This window comes from Hyla sarda, unplaced genomic scaffold, assembly GCF_029499605.1.
Source record: "Hyla sarda isolate aHylSar1 unplaced genomic scaffold, aHylSar1.hap1 scaffold_387, whole genome shotgun sequence".
Classification (NCBI taxonomy): domain Eukaryota; kingdom Metazoa; phylum Chordata; class Amphibia; order Anura; family Hylidae; genus Hyla; species Hyla sarda.
Genome location: NW_026610406.1, coordinates 277,050 through 290,544, shown reverse-complemented (window position 1 = coordinate 290,544; position 13,495 = coordinate 277,050). Strand labels below are relative to the sequence as shown.

The following is a 13,495-nucleotide window of genomic DNA, read 5'->3' as shown; positions in this document are numbered from 1 at the left end:
TGCCCTACCTGCACAGGTGTGCTGGCTACTCAAATGATCCAATTAAGGAGGCCATTTAGTCAGCAGCAGCAGAAGTCCTGTGCCTGGACGCTCCAACAGCGGCCAGACACAAGCAGAAGCAGAAGCAGCAGAAGCAGCAGCAGCACCACCTTTTGTTTTTTGGCTGCAGCAGCAGCAAGGCCCACAGGGCTGGCTAGCTGGCTAGCCAGCAAGCAGGTAGCAATGAAAGTAGGAATCTTTCTTTTTAACCCTGTAAGGGGGTGGTGCACTGTACCCGAAGATACTGCCATATCGGGTCAATACATAGGGCGACGGAAGCAAGCTTCGAAATCGGCCCCCGTTCTCAAAAATCCATTTAATATATGGTCCCCAGATAGGGGACGTATCAGATATTAAACTGATAAGAACAGATACTACACTTGATCTTAGCCAAAAGGCCGAGAAGCGATAACCGTGAAAGGGGCGGGCCCAACAAGGTGCCCTTCATGGGCACTATCACTGCTTGCTGTCAGGGAGGCTGCCAGACAATTTTCCATGCACACTCTGGGCTGGGGGGCAGTCAACCACCAGTACACACAGCAGAACCTAAACCCATACCATTATTGCTAAGCAGCAAGACAGGGGCCCATTGCACTCCCACGGGGCCTTTTTAAATGCAATCCATAACCCGGATTTGCCAGGAACCCTTCTTACTCCTCCTACTTGCATGTGACACTGGGCTTAGGATCTGCATAGGAAACACACACACAAGCACACACCTACCTTTGTTGCCTGCAGATGCCTCCTTGGCTGTCCCCAAACGGTATCAAACCAACACCCACGGGAAGCTGTAAGCATAGAGGACATGCCTGCACCCCATTGGACTTACCTGTGTGGGTTAAATCCGGGTTATTTGACAACCTATGGCGGTGATGGTTCTGCTCAGGCAGAGCAGTGCTGATGCTCCTCATAAAGCTGTCGCTGCTGTGAAGGTTCTAGGTGACATCACAAATCCCTATGGTTACATACACAACAAAGCTGGGTTGTTGTTGTTTACACTCTGCAAGGCCTGTGGAAGTGAGTGACATCATAGCACTGTAGTTCTGAGGGTTCTAGATGGATGCAACAATCTCCTGTTGCTTCTATGAAGGCCATAATAGACGACATCACCAAACAGCTCCATAGTCACATACACAGCAAAGGAGAGATGTTGTTTACACCTAGTGATGTCAGTGGTATTGAGTGACATCACAGCACAGTGCTAAGGCTCCTGGGCCTGGACACAGCAGCGGCTGCAATATCTCAACGGAGAATACGTTTATATATATGTGTGTGTGTGCGCGTATATATATATATATATATATATATATATATATATATATATTTCTCCGCCGAAATCACTTTTAAACCCATTTCCACCTTTTTTTCCCTTCTCTTCCTCTTACTTTTTTTTCACGTTTTTTTACGTTTTTCTCCTTTTCGCCTCTTTTCTGGGCGTATTATTCTTCTTTTTTCTTCTTTTTTTTCGTCTAATGCATACCCCATCAGTGCAGCAATGCTTATTCAATACCGCCAGCAGATGGAGACACTGGGGGATAATTTTCTAAGGATTTATACTGATTTTTCCTGTCTGAATTTGTCGCACAGAAAGTTGCAGGCCAAATATGTGTGACATTTCTGCGACTTTAGCTTCTAGAGCATTTTTACAACATTATACATAGGTGCTGAATACATAAAAAGCGACTGTTCAGCGACAGACAAGTCGCATCGGCTGAAAGTAGGCCAGAATGTCAGTCCATGTTGGAGCAGGTTTAGATACAGTCTAAAGTATAGATCTCAAAGTCTGTGCACAGAATTTAGCAAGGGCCTCGCACCTTCTGATGCATCAGGTAGGTGCACAATAGCATAGCCTAACCCTCTGTACTTTGGTCTATATTGATGCGGGACATAGACAGCCAGCTGATGACCAATCCATTAGTGCAATGGATGGCTGGAAGCATTTGTCTTTGCCTTTGCAATACCACAGAAGCAATGCATGGTCAATGTACAGCAATGACACACCTGTGTGAACAGCCAGGAGACCCCCCCCCCCCCCCCATGTTATGTTACATAGTTACATAGTTAGTACGGTCGAAAAAAGACATATGTCCATCAAGTTCAACCAGGGAATTAAGGGGTAGGGGTGTGGCGCGATATTGGGGAAGGGATGAGATTTTATATTTCTTCATAAGCATTAATCTTATTTTGTCAATTAGGAACATTCAGCACCCACCCGCTATCAAGGCAGCTGCCTATCATGTCATGCCCTACCTGCACAGGTGTGCTGGCTACTCAAATGATCCAATTAAGGAGGCCATTTAGTCAGCAGCAGCAGAAGTCCTGTGCCTGGACGCTCCAACAGCGGCCAGACACAAGCAGAAGCAGAAGCAGCAGAAGCAGCAGCAGCACCACCTTTTGTTTTTTGGCTGCAGCAGCAGCAAGGCCCACAGGGCTGGCTAGCTGGCTAGCCAGCAAGCAGGTAGCAATGAAAGTAGGAATCTTTCTTTTTAACCCTGTAAGGGGGTGGTGCACTGTACCCGAAGATACTGCCATATCGGGTCAATGCATAGGGCGACGGAAGCAAGCTTCGAAATCGGCCCCCGTTCTCAAAAATCCATTTAATATATGGTCCCCAGATAGGGGACGTATCAGATATTAAACTGATAAGAACAGATACTACACTTGATCTTAGCCAAAAGGCCGAGAAGCGATAACCGTGAAAGGGGCGGGCCCAACAAGGTGCCCTTCATGGGCACTATCACTGCTTGCTGTCAGGGAGGCTGCCAGACAATTTTCCATGCACACTCTGGGCTGGGGGGCAGTCAACCACCAGTACACACAGCAGAACCTAAACCCATACCATTATTGCTAAGCAGCAAGACAGGGGCCCATTGCACTCCCACGGGCCTTTTTAAATGCAATCCATAACCCGGATTTGCCAGGAACCCTTCTTACTCCTCCTACTTGCATGTGACACTGGGCTTAGGATCTGCATAGGAAACACACACACAAGCACACACCTACCTTTGTTGCCTGCAGATGCCTCCTTGGCTGTCCCCAAACGGTATCAAACCAACACCCACGGGAAGCTGTAAGCATAGAGGACATGCCTGCACCCCATTGGACTTACCTGTGTGGGTTAAATCCGGGTTATTTGACAACCTATGGCGGTGATGGTTCTGCTCAGGCAGAGCAGTGCTGATGCTCCTCATAAAGCTGTCGCTGCTGTGAAGGTTCTAGGTGACATCACAAATCCCTATGGTTACATACACAACAAAGCTGGGTTGTTGTTGTTTACACTCTGCAAGGCCTGTGGAAGTGAGTGACATCATAGCACTGTAGTTCTGAGGGTTCTAGATGGATGCAACAATCTCCTGTTGCTTCTATGAAGGCCATAATAGACGACATCACCAAACAGCTCCATAGTCACATACACAGCAAAGGAGAGATGTTGTTTACACCTAGTGATGTCAGTGGTATTGAGTGACATCACAGCACAGTGCTAAGGCTCCTGGGCCTGGACACAGCAGCGGCTGCAATATCTCAACGGAGAATACGTTTATATATATGTGTGTGTGTGCGCGTATATATATATATATATATATATATATATATATATATATATATATATATATCTCCGCCGAAATCACTTTTAAACCCATTTCCACCTTTTTTTCCCTTCTCTTCCTCTTACTTTTTTTTCACGTTTTTTTACGTTTTTCTCCTTTTCGCCTCTTTTCTGGGCGTATTATTCTTCTTTTTCTTCTTTTTTTTCGTCTAATGCATACCCCATCAGTGCAGCAATGCTTATTCAATACCGCCAGCAGATGGAGACACTGGGGGATAATTTTCTAAGGATTTATACTGATTTTTCCTGTCTGAATTTGTCGCACAGAAAGTTGCAGGCCAAATATGTGTGACATTTCTGCGACTTTAGCTTCTAGAGCATTTTTACAAAATTATACATAGGTGCTGAATACATAAAAAGCGACTGTTCAGCGACAGACAAGTCGCATCGGCTGAAAGTAGGCCAGAATGTCAGTCCATGTTGGAGCAGGTTTAGATACAGTCTAAAGTATAGATCTCAAAGTCTGTGCACAGAATTTAGCAAGGGCCTCGCACCTTCTGATGCATCAGGTAGGTGCACAATAGCATAGCCTAACCCTCTGTACTTTGGTCTATATTGATGCGGGACATAGACAGCCAGCTGATGACCAATCCATTAGTGCAATGGATGGCTGGAAGCATTTGTCTTTGCCTTTGCAATACCACAGAAGCAATGCATGGTCAATGTACAGCAATGACACACCTGTGTGAACAGCCAGGAGACCCCCCCCCCCCCCCCATGTTATGTTACATAGTTACATAGTTAGTACGGTCGAAAAAAGACATATGTCCATCAAGTTCAACCAGGGAATTAAGGGGTAGGGGTGTGGCGCGATATTGGGGAAGGGATGAGATTTTATATTTCTTCATAAGCATTAATCTTATTTTGTCAATTAGGAACATTCAGCACCCACCCGCTATCAAGGCAGCTGCCTATCATGTCATGCCCTACCTGCACAGGTGTGCTGGCTACTCAAATGATCCAATTAAGGAGGCCATTTAGTCAGCAGCAGCAGAAGTCCTGTGCCTGGACGCTCCAACAGCGGCCAGACACAAGCAGAAGCAGAAGCAGCAGAAGCAGCAGCAGCACCACCTTTTGTTTTTTGGCTGCAGCAGCATCAAGGCCCACAGGGCTGGCTAGCTGGCTAGCCAGCAAGCAGGTAGCAATGAAAGTAGGAATCTTTCTTTTTAACCCTGTAAGGGGGTGGTGCACTGTACCCGAAGATACTGCCATATCGGGTCAATGCATAGGGCGACGGAAGCAAGCTTCGAAATCGGCCCCCGTTCTCAAAAATCCATTTAATATATGGTCCCCAGATAGGGGACGTATCAGATATTAAACTGATAAGAACAGATACTACACTTGATCTTAGCCAAAAGGCTGAGAAGCAATAACCGTGAAAGGGGCGGGCCCAACAAGGTGCCCTTCATGGGCACTATCACTGCTTGCTGTCAGGGAGGCTGCCAGACAATTTTCCATGCACACTCTGGGCTGGGGGGCAGTCAACCACCAGTACACACAGCAGAACCTAAACCCATACCATTATTGCTAAGCAGCAAGACAGGGGCCCATTGCACTCCCACGGGGCCTTTTTAAATGCAATCCATAACCCGGATTTGCCAGGAACCCTTCTTACTCCTCCTACTTGCATGTGACACTGGGCTTAGGATCTGCATAGGAAACACACACACAAGCACACACCTACCTTTGTTGCCTGCAGATGCCTCCTTGGCTGTCCCCAAACGGTATCAAACCAACACCCACGGGAAGCTGTAAGCATAGAGGACATGCCTGCACCCCATTGGACTTACCTGTGTGGGTTAAATCCGGGTTATTTGACAACCTATGGCGGTGATGGTTCTGCTCAGGCAGAGCAGTGCTGATGCTCCTCATAAAGCTGTCGCTGCTGTGAAGGTTCTAGGTGACATCACAAATCCCTATGGTTACATACACAACAAAGCTGGGTTGTTGTTGTTTACACTCTGCAAGGCCTGTGGAAGTGAGTGACATCATAGCACTGTAGTTCTGAGGGTTCTAGATGGATGCAACAATCTCCTGTTGCTTCTATGAAGGCCATAATAGACGACATCACCAAACAGCTCCATAGTCACATACACAGCAAAGGAGAGATGTTGTTTACACCTAGTGATGTCAGTGGTATTGAGTGACATCACAGCACAGTGCTAAGGCTCCTGGGCCTGGACACAGCAGCGGCTGCAATATCTCAACGGAGAATACGTTTATATATATATGTGTGTGTGTGCGCGTATATATATATATATATATATATATATATATATATATATATTCTCCGCCGAAATCACTTTTAAACCCATTTCCACCTTTTTTTCCCTTCTCTTCCTCTTACTTTTTTTTCACGTTTTTTTACGTTTTTCTCCTTTTCGCCTCTTTTCTGGGCGTATTATTCTTCTTTTTCTTCTTTTTTTTCGTCTAATGCATACCCCATCAGTGCAGCAATGCTTATTCAATACCGCCAGCAGATGGAGACACTGGGGGATAATTTTCTAAGGATTTATACTGATTTTTCCTGTCTGAATTTGTCGCACAGAAAGTTGCAGGCCAAATATGTGTGACATTTCTGCGACTTTAGCTTCTAGAGCATTTTTACAACATTATACATAGGTGCTGAATACATAAAAAGAAACTGTTCAGCGACAGACAAGTCGCATCGGCTGAAAGTAGGCCAGAATGTCAGTCCATGTTGGAGCAGGTTTAGATACAGTCTAAAGTATAGATCTCAAAGTCTGTGCACAGAATTTAGCAAGGGCCTCGCACCTTCTGATGCATCAGGTAGGTGCACAATAGCATAGCCTAACCCTCTGTACTTTGGTCTATATTGATGCGGGACATAGACAGCCAGCTGATGACCAATCCATTAGTGCAATGGATGGCTGGAAGCATTTGTCTTTGCCTTTGCAATACCACAGAAGCAATGCATGGTCAATGTACAGCAATGACACACCTGTGTGAACAGCCAGGAGACCCCCCCCCCCCCCATGTTATGTTACATAGTTACATAGTTAGTACGGTCGAAAAAAGACATATGTCCATCAAGTTCAACCAGGGAATTAAGGGGTAGGGGTGTAGCGCGATATTGGGGAAGGGATGAGATTTTATATTTCTTCATAAGCATTAATCTTATTTTGTCAATTAGGAACATTCAGCACCCACCCGCTATCAAGGCAGCTGCCTATCATGTCATGCCCTACCTGCACAGGTGTGCTGGCTACTCAAATGATCCAATTAAGGAGGCCATTTAGTCAGCAGCAGCAGAAGTCCTGTGCCTGGACGCTCCAACAGCGGCCAGACACAAGCAGAAGCAGAAGCAGCAGAAGCAGCAGCAGCACCACCTTTTGTTTTTTGGCTGCAGCAGCAGCAAGGCCCACAGGGCTGGCTAGCTGGCTAGCCAGCAAGCAGGTAGCAATGAAAGTAGGAATCTTTCTTTTTAACCCTGTAAGGGGGTGGTGCACTGTACCCGAAGATACTGCCATATCGGGTCAATGCATAGGGCGACGGAAGCAAGCTTCGAAATCGGCCCCCGTTCTCAAAAATCCATTTAATATATGGTCCCCAGATAGGGGACGTATCAGATATTAAACTGATAAGAACAGATACTACACTTGATCTTAGCCAAAAGGCCGAGAAGCGATAACCGTGAAAGGGGCGGGCCCAACAAGGTGCCCTTCATGGGCACTATCACTGCTTGCTGTCAGGGAGGCTGCCAGACAATTTTCCATGCACACTCTGGGCTGGGGGGCAGTCAACCACCAGTACACACAGCAGAACCTAAACCCATACCATTATTGCTAAGCAGCAAGACAGGGGCCCATTGCACTCCCACGGGGCCTTTTTAAATGCAATCCATAACCCGGATTTGCCAGGAACCCTTCTTACTCCTCCTACTTGCATGTGACACTGGGCTTAGGATCTGCATAGGAAACACACACACAAGCACACACCTACCTTTGTTGCCTGCAGATGCCTCCTTGGCTGTCCCCAAACGGTATCAAACCAACACCCACGGGAAGCTGTAAGCATAGAGGACATGCCTGCACCCCATTGGACTTACCTGTGTGGGTTAAATCCGGGTTATTTGACAACCTATGGCGGTGATGGTTCTGCTCAGGCAGAGCAGTGCTGATGCTCCTCATAAAGCTGTCGCTGCTGTGAAGGTTCTAGGTGACATCACAAATCCCTATGGTTACATACACAACAAAGCTGGGTTGTTGTTGTTTACACTCTGCAAGGCCTGTGGAAGTGAGTGACATCATAGCACTGTAGTTCTGAGGGTTCTAGATGGATGCAACAATCTCCTGTTGCTTCTATGAAGGCCATAATAGACGACATCACCAAACAGCTCCATAGTCACATACACAGCAAAGGAGAGATGTTGTTTACACCTAGTGATGTCAGTGGTATTGAGTGACATCACAGCACAGTGCTAAGGCTCCTGGGCCTGGACACAGCAGCGGCTGCAATATCTCAACGGAGAATACGTTTATATATATATGTGTGTGTGTGCGCGTATATATATATATATATATATATATATATATATATATATATATATTTCTCCGCCGAAATCACTTTTAAACCCATTTCCACCTTTTTTTCCCTTCTCTTCCTCTTACTTTTTTTTCACGTTTTTTTACGTTTTTCTCCTTTTCGCCTCTTTTCTGGGCGTATTATTCTTCTTTTTCTTCTTTTTTTTCGTCTAATGCATACCCCATCAGTGCAGCAATGCTTATTCAATACCGCCAGCAGATGGAGACACTGGGGGATAATTTTCTAAGGATTTATACTGATTTTTCCTGTGTGAATTTGTCGCACAGAAAGTTGCAGGCCAAATATGTGTGACATTTCTGCGAATTTAGCTTCTAGAGCATTTTTACAACATTATACATAGGTGCTGAATACATAAAAAGCGACTGTTCAGCGACAGACAAGTCGCATCGGCTGAAAGTAGGCCAGAATGTCAGTCCATGTTGGAGCAGGTTTAGATACAGTCTAAAGTATAGATCTCAAAGTCTGTGCACAGAATTTAGCAAGGGCCTCGCACCTTCTGATGCATCAGGTAGGTGCACAATAGAATAGCCTAACCCTCTGTACTTTGGTCTATATTGATGCGGGACATAGACAGCCAGCTGATGACCAATCCATTAGTGCAATGGATGGCTGGAAGCATTTGTCTTTGCCTTTGCAATACCACAGAAGCAATGCATGGTCAATGTACAGCAATGACACACCTGTGTGAACAGCCAGGAGACCCCCCCCCCCCCATGTTATGTTACATAGTTACATAGTTAGTACGGTCGAAAAAAGACATATGTCCATCAAGTTCAACCAGGGAATTAAGGGGTAGGGGTGTGGCGCGATATTGGGGAAGGGATGAGATTTTATATTTCTTCATAAGCATTAATCTTATTTTGTCAATTAGGAACATTCAGCACCCACCCGCTATCAAGGCAGCTGCCTATCATGTCATGCCCTACCTGCACAGGTGTGCTGGCTACTCAAATGATCCAATTAAGGAGGCCATTTAGTCAGCAGCAGCAGAAGTCCTGTGCCTGGACGCTCCAACAGCGGCCAGACACAAGCAGAAGCAGAAGCAGCAGAAGCAGCAGCAGCACCACCTTTTGTTTTTTGGCTGCAGCAGCAGCAAGGCCCACAGGGCTGGCTAGCTGGCTAGCCAGCAAGCAGGTAGCAATGAAAGTAGGAATCTTTCTTTTTAACCCTGTAAGGGGGTGGTGCACTGTACCCGAAGATACTGCCATATCGGGTCAATGCATAGGGCGACGGAAGCAAGCTTCGAAATCGGCCCCCGTTCTCAAAAATCCATTTAATATATGGTCCCCAGATAGGGGACGTATCAGATATTAAACTGATAAGAACAGATACTACACTTGATCTTAGCCAAAAGGCCGAGAAGCGATAACCGTGAAAGGGGCGGGCCCAACAAGGTGCCCTTCATGGGCACTATCACTGCTTGCTGTCAGGGAGGCTGCCAGACAATTTTCCATGCACACTCTGGGCTGGGGGGCAGTCAACCACCAGTACACACAGCAGAACCTAAACCCATACCATTATTGCTAAGCAGCAAGACAGGGGCCCATTGCACTCCCACGGGGCCTTTTTAAATGCAATCCATAACCCGGATTTGCCAGGAACCCTTCTTACTCCTCCTACTTGCATGTGACACTGGGCTTAGGATCTGCATAGGAAACACACACACAAGCACACCTTTGTTGCCTGCAGATGCCTCCTTGGCTGTCCCCAAACGGTATCAAACCAACACCCACGGGAAGCTGTAAGCATAGAGGACATGCCTGCACCCCATTGGACTTACCTGTGTGGGTTAAATCCGGGTTATTTGACAACCTATGGCGGTGATGGTTCTGCTCAGGCAGAGCAGTGCTGATGCTCCTCATAAAGCTGTCGCTGCTGTGAAGGTTCTAGGTGACATCACAAATCCCTATGGTTACATACACAACAAAGCTGGGTTGTTGTTGTTTACACTCTGCAAGGCCTGTGGAAGTGAGTGACATCATAGCACTGTAGTTCTGAGGGTTCTAGATGGATGCAACAATCTCCTGTTGCTTCTATGAAGGCCATAATAGACGACATCACCAAACAGCTCCATAGTCACATACACAGCAAAGGAGAGATGTTGTTTACACCTAGTGATGTCAGTGGTATTGAGTGACATCACAGCACAGTGCTAAGGCTCCTGGGCCTGGACACAGCAGCGGCTGTAATATCTCAACGGAGAATACGTTTATATATATGTGTGTGTGTGCGCGTATATATATATATATATATATATATATATATATATATATATATATATTTCTCCGCCGAAATCACTTTTAAACCCATTTCCACCTTTTTTTCCCTTCTCTTCCTCTTACTTTTTTTTCACGTTTTTTTACGTTTTTCTCCTTTTCGCCTCTTTTCTGGGCGTATTATTCTTCTTTTTCTTCTTTTTTTTCGTCTAATGCATACCCCATCAGTGCAGCAATGCTTATTCAATACCGCCAGCAGATGGAGACACTGGGGGATAATTTTCTAAGGATTTATACTGATTTTTCCTGTCTGAATTTGTCGCACAGAAAGTTGCAGGCCAAATATGTGTGACATTTCTGCGACTTTAGCTTCTAGAGCATTTTTACAACATTATACATAGGTGCTGAATACATAAAAAGCGACTGTTCAGCGACAGACAAGTCGCATCGGCTGAAAGTAGGCCAGAATGTCAGTCCATGTTGGAGCAGGTTTAGATACAGTCTAAAGTATAGATCTCAAAGTCTGTGCACAGAATTTAGCAAGGGCCTCGCACCTTCTGATGCATCAGGTAGGTGCACAATAGCATAGCCTAACCCTCTGTACTTTGGTCTATATTGATGCGGGACATAGACAGCCAGCTGATGACCAATCCATTAGTGCAATGGATGGCTGGAAGCATTTGTCTTTGCCTTTGCAATACCACAGAAGCAATGCATGGTCAATGTACAGCAATGACACACCTGTGTGAACAGCCAGGAGACCCCCCCCCCCCCCCATGTTATGTTACATAGTTACATAGTTAGTACGGTCGAAAAAAGACATATGTCCATCAAGTTCAACCAGGGAATTAAGGGGTAGGGGTGTGGCGCGATATTGGGGAAGGGATGAGATTTTATATTTCTTCATAAGCATTAATCTTATTTTGTCAATTAGGAACATTCAGCACCCACCCGCTATCAAGGCAGCTGCCTATCATGTCATGCCCTACCTGCACAGGTGTGCTGGCTACTCAAATGATCCAATTAAGGAGGCCATTTAGTCAGCAGCAGCAGAAGTCCTGTGCCTGGACGCTCCAACAGCGGCCAGACACAAGCAGAAGCAGAAGCAGCAGAAGCAGCAGCAGCACCACCTTTTGTTTTTTGGCTGCAGCAGCAGCAAGGCCCACAGGGCTGGCTAGCTGGCTAGCCAGCAAGCAGGTAGCAATGAAAGTAGGAATCTTTCTTTTTAACCCTGTAAGGGGGTGGTGCACTGTACCCGAAGATACTGCCATATCGGGTCAATGCATAGGGCGACGGAAGCAAGCTTCGAAATCGGCCCCCGTTCTCAAAAATCCATTTAATATATGGTCCCCAGATAGGGGACGTATCAGATATTAAACTGATAAGAACAGATACTACACTTGATCTTAGCCAAAAGGCCGAGAAGCGATAACCGTGAAAGGGGCGGGCCCAACAAGGTGCCCTTCATGGGCACTATCACTGCTTGCTGTCAGGGAGGCTGCCAGACAATTTTCCATGCACACTCTGGGCTGGGGGGCAGTCAACCACCAGTACACACAGCAGAACCTAAACCCATACCATTATTGCTAAGCAGCAAGACAGGGGCCCATTGCACTCCCACGGGGCCTTTTTAAATGCAATCCATAACCCGGATTTGCCAGGAACCCTTCTTACTCCTCCTACTTGCATGTGACACTGGGCTTAGGATCTGCATAGGAAACACACACACAAGCACACACCTACCTTTGTTGCCTGCAGATGCCTCCTTGGCTGTCCCCAAACGGTATCAAACCAACACCCACGGGAAGCTGTAAGCATAGAGGACATGCCTGCACCCCATTGGACTTACCTGTGTGGGTTAAATCCGGGTTATTTGACAACCTATGGCGGTGATGGTTCTGCTCAGGCAGAGCAGTGCTGATGCTCCTCATAAAGCTGTCGCTGCTGTGAAGGTTCTAGGTGACATCACAAATCCCTATGGTTACATACACAACAAAGCTGGGTTGTTGTTGTTTACACTCTGCAAGGCCTGTGGAAGTGAGTGACATCATAGCACTGTAGTTCTGAGGGTTCTAGATGGATGCAACAATCTCCTGTTGCTTCTATGAAGGCCATAATAGACGACATCACCAAACAGCTCCATAGTCACATACACAGCAAAGGAGAGATGTTGTTTACACCTAGTGATGTCAGTGGTATTGAGTGACATCACAGCACAGTGCTAAGGCTCCTGGGCCTGGACACAGCAGCGGCTGCAATATCTCAACGGAGAATACGTTTATATATATGTGTGTGTGTGCGCATATATATATATATATATATATATATATATATATATATATATTTCTCCGCCGAAATCACTTTTAAACCCATTTCCACCTTTTTTTCCCTTCTCTTCCTCTTACTTTTTTTTCACGTTTTTTTACGTTTTTCTCCTTTTCGCCTCTTTTCTGGGCGTATTATTCTTCTTTTTCTTCTTTTTTTTCGTCTAATGCATACCCCATCAGTGCAGCAATGCTTATTCAATACCGCCAGCAGATGGAGACACTGGGGGATAATTTTCTAAGGATTTATACTGATTTTTCCTGTCTGAATTTGTCGCACAGAAAGTTGCAGGCCAAATATGTGTGACATTTCTGCGACTTTAGCTTCTAGAGCATTTTTACAACATTATACATAGGTGCTGAATACATAAAAAGCGACTGTTCAGCGACAGACAAGTCGCATCGGCTGAAAGTAGGCCAGAATGTCAGTCCATGTTGGAGCAGGTTTAGATACAGTCTAAAGTATAGATCTCAAAGTCTGTGCACAGAATTTAGCAAGGGCCTCGCACCTTCTGATGCATCAGGTAGGTGCACAATAGCATAGCCTAACCCTCTGTACTTTGGTCTATATTGATGCGGGACATAGACAGCCAGCTGATGACCAATCCATTAGTGCAATGGATGGCTGGAAGCATTTGTCTTTGCCTTTGCAATACCACAGAAGCAATGCATGGTCAATGTACAGCAATGACACACCTGTGTGAACAGCCAGGAGACCCCCCCCCCCCCATGTTATGTTACAT

At 46.0% G+C, this 13,495-nt stretch overlaps 6 non-coding genes across 6 annotated transcripts; all 6 read right to left on the bottom strand.

The window, feature by feature from the left end:
- Window positions 1-258: 258 nt before the first annotated feature.
- Window positions 259-449, bottom strand: LOC130332729 (U2 spliceosomal RNA). Its single transcript, XR_008875316.1, has one exon. It is a non-coding gene; the product is annotated as a U2 spliceosomal RNA (small nuclear RNA).
- Window positions 450-2,539: 2,090 nt separating this feature from the next.
- LOC130332722 (U2 spliceosomal RNA) lies at window positions 2,540-2,730 on the bottom strand. The gene has a single exon (XR_008875310.1). It is a non-coding gene; the product is annotated as a U2 spliceosomal RNA (small nuclear RNA).
- A 2,096-nt stretch (window positions 2,731-4,826) lies between these two features.
- LOC130332728 (U2 spliceosomal RNA) lies at window positions 4,827-5,017 on the bottom strand. The gene has a single exon (XR_008875315.1). It is a non-coding gene; the product is annotated as a U2 spliceosomal RNA (small nuclear RNA).
- A 2,088-nt stretch (window positions 5,018-7,105) lies between these two features.
- LOC130332721 (U2 spliceosomal RNA) lies at window positions 7,106-7,296 on the bottom strand. The gene has a single exon (XR_008875309.1). It is a non-coding gene; the product is annotated as a U2 spliceosomal RNA (small nuclear RNA).
- Window positions 7,297-9,388: 2,092 nt separating this feature from the next.
- On the bottom strand, window positions 9,389-9,579 carry LOC130332720 (U2 spliceosomal RNA). The gene has a single exon (XR_008875308.1). It is a non-coding gene; the product is annotated as a U2 spliceosomal RNA (small nuclear RNA).
- Window positions 9,580-11,667: 2,088 nt separating this feature from the next.
- LOC130332719 (U2 spliceosomal RNA) lies at window positions 11,668-11,858 on the bottom strand. Its single transcript, XR_008875307.1, has one exon. It is a non-coding gene; the product is annotated as a U2 spliceosomal RNA (small nuclear RNA).
- Between the last annotated feature and the right edge of the window lie 1,637 nt (window positions 11,859-13,495).